At 36.4% G+C, this 5,505-nt stretch overlaps 1 protein-coding gene across 1 annotated transcript in view; it reads right to left on the bottom strand.

Annotated features, from left to right (window-relative positions):
• The window catches only part of LOC106882574 (acetylcholinesterase), a 66,343-nt gene that overhangs the window by 51,081 nt on the left and 9,757 nt on the right, over positions 1 to 5,505 (bottom strand). The window contains exon 2 of the mRNA XM_052970477.1: positions 205 to 325. The gene's annotated coding sequence lies outside the window, so the exon portion shown is untranslated. The remainder of the gene's footprint in view (positions 1 to 204; positions 326 to 5,505) is intronic.

The following is a 5,505-nucleotide window of genomic DNA, read 5'->3' as shown; positions in this document are numbered from 1 at the left end:
ACACACACACACACACACACACACACACACACACACACACACACACACATACAAGTGTTTATATTGTTGCATTTAAACATTTATGCTTTCTTTCCATTGTAACTTTCAGAAAGTTTCTTGTCAAGTTATAATGTAAGCACAAATCAAAGATGAAAATAAGAGTCAAAAACTTAGCGTTTCATATCTATCGTCAATTGATCTTACCTTACTGGCTGTAAATTTCTCTACGATGTAACTGAAGCCAATAAAGACCTACACCAACTTGTTTATATACTCGTTTCGATATGGAAAGTATATTACACATATACGTATGACATCGTTCACACTGTGGGAACAGAGAAAGAAATATGAGAAATACAAATAGGAAGGAAAAACGAATGAACAATAACAAAAAAAGAGAAAAAAAAAGGTGTATGAAAGAGTGAGACAAAAGGAGAGAGAAAATCGGAGTGAAGGTGGAAAAAGGGGAAATCAAGTTAGATATAGAGGGAGCTAATCTTGTGATAATTTATAGGTTGACATAAAAGGTAGATAAGTAGACAATTTAAGACTTAGAAAGAGATCGTAAAACCAGATACAGTTTGAGACATCGAAGAGAAGAGTGAAAGACCTGGTATATGCATGCATATACGTACACACACATTATGCATTCTCATTACCAATCAAATATCATCGTAAATTAATTTTCAAGCGTTATTTTTCGAAGTGAAAGAACTTATATATACAAATACACTGAATTATCTCCCTTTTTATATCAATCTTGGTATAACGTCTGTTTTCTTTATGCACACATAGGTATGAGACAAATTAATATATATATCAAAATATGAATAAGACCAAAATAGCTAAAGGCAGGCTTTTACGCTTTCGAATACACTTGTGGTTGTGTTGTCTTTCGCCCCAGCGACGGCCATAACTAATACTACTAATTTTGAAACAACTGAATCTCCTCTCTTAAAAACTATATTGAGTTTCTGCTTTGAGTCCCGTGTTTCTCAGCCATTGTTGGGATTTTGCTTTGTCTATTTCTTTTGCCATGAAAGGGCTTTTCTTGCCATGGTCCGTTACAGTTACAGTTTTAGCTTGGATTTCTGTTGTTTTACAGCTTTTATTGTTTCTTCATTTCCTTCATAGCTGTTAGTTACTATGACTTCTTTGTTGTAGTTGTCAGCTGCCTTAAAGACTGGAAACAATTTTTTGTTTTGTTCGGGTTTTATGGCTATTTGTATTAGTTTTCTTGCTTCTGAAGTAGGTATTCTGTAGTCCTATGGTGGTTATTTTGTAATTGTTTTCTATCTATATAACGCCTCTACCACCTTGCATACGTTGTATATATAACTTTTCTATGTCGGATTTTAGGTGGTGCATCCTAAATCCTGTCATTATTTTTCTTGCTTGCCTGTCTATTTTGATTAGTTCATTTAGAGTTCAGTTAAGTATACTGTAGCTGTAACTTATAATTGTGGCGGCTAGTGTGTAGATACCTATTTTCTTATTTTTTTGGCATTTAGCTGTTTTCAGTATTAATCTAACTCGTCTATAATATTCTTTTCTTATCTTCTCTTTCATTTGTGTGTGTTGTATTGTATCAAGTTCATTGATTCCTAAGTAATTGTATGTCTAGCTTTGCTCTAATTCTCTTATTTTATTTGTTTCCTTCTTTTCAAGGTTGCTTTGGTACAATTTTCTAAGCCAGCTTTCATGTTTATTTCTTTGGTAAATCCACGTACTGTCTGTAGTAATGTTTCCAGCTGTTTATCATTTGTAGCGTACAGCTTCAGATCATCCATATATAAAAGGTGACTGGTTGTTTTGTCATGACGGTTGTATTCACTTCTAGTTCTGTTTAGCATGTCAGATAAAGGTGTCGGTGTCAATCAGAAAAGGGGTGGACAGAGCGTGTCTCCTTGGAATATTCCTATTCTAATGGAGACGGCTTTGGATTTTATGAGTCCCTCTTTTGTCTGGAGCTGTAGCACTGTCTGCCATTTATTCATGGAATGTTTTATATATCATATGATTATTGATATTACCTTGTTCATGGCTAGTGTTTCTAGGATCCATGTGTGGGGATTACTATCAAAAGCCTTTCGGTAACCAATCCAGGCCATACTTAGACCTTCTGTTCTTCTGGAAACAGGTTGTTTTCTTCCAAATGCTTGCTCATTATCTGCGATATAATTGCAGTAATGGCTTTGTAAATTGTAGGGAGACAAGTTATCGGTCTATAATTTTGTGGTGTTTGCCGTATCAGTAGCTTTTGGGAATTAGGATAGTTTTCCCTTCCGTCGGCCATTCAGGAATTGCTCCCTTCCGTGAGCCATTCAGGCATTGCTAGTACTTCAGTAAATTTCTCAACCAGCTTTTTATGTGTTCCTGTTAAGCATTTTAACCAGAAGTTGGGGATCTTGTCGTGCCTGGGTGCCTTCCAGTAGCTTAGATTTTGCAGTGCCTGATTGACCTTTCCAGTTGTTTCAGAGGCCCAGAGTTGTTCAGGTATTGTGTTCGTTCGTTGTTTTGATAGAACTTTCTTGAGGTCATTATTATTATTATTTATTGTCTTTGCACTGATCCTAACGTTGGAGATGTTCTATGTTGCCAGCTGTTCACTACCAGTAACACCCCTTATTTTTCGAGCACTATCAAGAGTATTCGAGCGGTTCCAAGTAGTGCTGTTTTCTAAAAGTGCTCATCCCTGATTGCAGCCCCTATTTGTTCCACGTACTTCTCAAGATTTTTACTTACTGTTCTCAGGGCTCTGACAATTATTAGTACTACTGCTACCTTTTTCATCGACCACAACTGCTTAACCTTCCAAGCTAGCCTGCCATCTCTATCGACTTAGCTTTCTTCCTTATCACATACCTTGTCAGCTGGGAATGCTATATTTATGATCTGGACAATACTTGCTATATTATCATGATGTATCTTATATTATTTCTGGGCTAGTGGCATACGCTGACTGGTAATATGCCATACGGTTTCACCATTTTGTCCTCAAATTCTGCACTTACCACTTTCTGATGTGGTGTCTATTCTGTATTTGACTTAATCGGTTCTTAATACTAGATCTTGGTGAGTACAGATTAGAAGCCCCCATTTCCAGTTTTAAATCACTTTTAGTCATCCATAGCTATCTTTTTTCTTCTGTCTGTCTTATACTCAACATCTCTATGAAACTGTCCATGCATTCCTTTCTTTATCCACCTATTTTCATTTCAGGATCATTCATTCTCAAGTCCTTGGAAAGTGCCTTATGTTTGCAATCTTCCATCCTACACAAGCCTGACCTACTTACTTCCAATAATAGCGGTTACATCTTTTACATCCCAACCTATGTTGTTTTCTTCTGCTCTAATGCTGTGTTCACATCCGATCTGTCCTCTTCCTCCTCTTTTTCTTGGTACATACAATCTGTCTGTCTCACTTTTTGCGTGGAGTATCCCATATCTAGTCAGCAACTTCCTTGTCTTTCTCTTTAAGCTGTTTAGATTGTCTACTGTCCATGCGATTACCTCTGACCCATATCTAAAAAGTGAAACCACCCAGGTGTTGATAGCTTCAATCTTATTTCGGCCGTTTAATTTCGACTTAACGATGAAAACATTTTGAAAATTTTGCGAAGGCCTCTGAGCAGGTATGGTCATGATGCAGATTCTCTGCTCAACTTTCTCTGTCATGGTCAATGCGACGATCACACACTACACACCTTCCTTCCAAGTACGCCTGTAAACAGCAGAAGTGTTTACAGATAGAAGTCGAAACTTTGTGCAAATGCACCACCGAGTTTAAGGTCAATCTGTCCCAAGTGGCTTTACTTTGCGTGCTTTAGTTTCATTACAATAGCATGAGTCCGGATACTTATCGATCAGATACTTATTGATCAGACCGATTATATATGTATGTGTGTGTGTTTGTGTGTGTGTCTGTGTGTGCCCGTGTCTGTCTCCCACTACCGCTCTACTACTGGTGTTGGTGTGTTTACGGGACGTAAACACACCAACACGTTCAGTAAAAGACACCGACGGAATAAGTACTATGCTTTAAAAAAGTAAACACCAGAGTCGATTTGTTCAATTAAGCTTCTTTAAAGCTGTGCTCCAGTATCACCTAATCTAATGGCTAACACATGTCAAAGATAAAAAAATAAAATATTAACACACACACAAACTTCCTCAGAAAACGATAGATTAAATTTTATTATGTCTGGCGAGAGTCATTCTCTTTTAGCGCCTTGTTATTTAACCGGTTCGATTTCCACCCATTTAGTTATTTATTTTCTAAAATTTTCGTTGCGTCTTGCAAACTTTTCAATAGTCGTTGACTTAGTCCGTTATCAGATCTGCGTTCTTTTTGTTTGTCTGCTTGTTTTCTTTGTTAATGTGTTTGTGCGCAAGTGTATACATTTATGTATGAATGTATGTATGTATGTATGTATGTATGTATGTATGTATGTGTGTATGCATGTATGTGAGTATATGTGTATGCGTGCTTATCGGTCCCTATTACCTATTTACCTATCCATCTATTTATCTATCTGTTTGCTTACATATACACTTACCTGCACACACACACACACACACACACACACACACATATATATATATATATAATAATATATTCCTCTATACACGATCATACAAAACCCTTTTTTTGTATTTATTTTTATTCCCATATATATATATATGTATATATATATATATATATGTATATATATATATATATATATATATATATATATACACGTCTACATAACAGCCTACTATCAAATCTACCAGTGTATATATAAACTGTGGGTATTGGGGTATGACTACCTTCTACGTATGTTTAGTACTGTGGATGTTTCATTTATTAGGACGTACTCCTGTATTTGTCTGAGTGCTGGGTCTTTCGGGTGCTTGGATAAAATGCGGATGTCAAGTTGGTTCAGTGTGCCGCCATGCTGGTCTTTGGCATGTTGGTAGAATATGGAGGACTCTTTTTTATCGTCATTTTGTCTCAAATGTTCCTTTAGTCTCTCTGCAATGCTTCTAGATTTCTCACCTCTCTATACCCTGTTCTTGTCTTTACAAGCACCCTCTATGCACCTTATGCTGTACACTACATTTCTAGTTCTACAGTTAATACTATGGTTAATGTTACATACCATGCAGTTGTGATTGGTGCACGTGATATTCTCAAAGGAGTACGTCCTACATAGTTGTGATCTGATGGAGCTGCCTGGGTTTTCAACGTCATTGGGGTTAAAAACTTGCAGTAACATTCGTTGGTATGGAAAGAGCCATGTTGAAGTGGCGACATACATACATACATACATACATACATACATACATACATACATACTCATTCGCGATGTTGGATCACTGAACTCAACACGTTTTTTCATTCTCTCTTCTTAATCCTTTCTGTCGAAGAGCGTAGGTTTGAAATGTAAAAGACTTTTCCATTTTTCCCGATCGTCAAACTAATAAATTTGAACTGTATATATATATATATATATATATA

This window comes from Octopus bimaculoides, chromosome 9, assembly GCF_001194135.2.
Source record: "Octopus bimaculoides isolate UCB-OBI-ISO-001 chromosome 9, ASM119413v2, whole genome shotgun sequence".
Classification (NCBI taxonomy): domain Eukaryota; kingdom Metazoa; phylum Mollusca; class Cephalopoda; order Octopoda; family Octopodidae; genus Octopus; species Octopus bimaculoides.
Note: the sequence above shows the minus strand (reverse complement) of the source record. Positions and strands in the feature narration are given on the sequence as shown.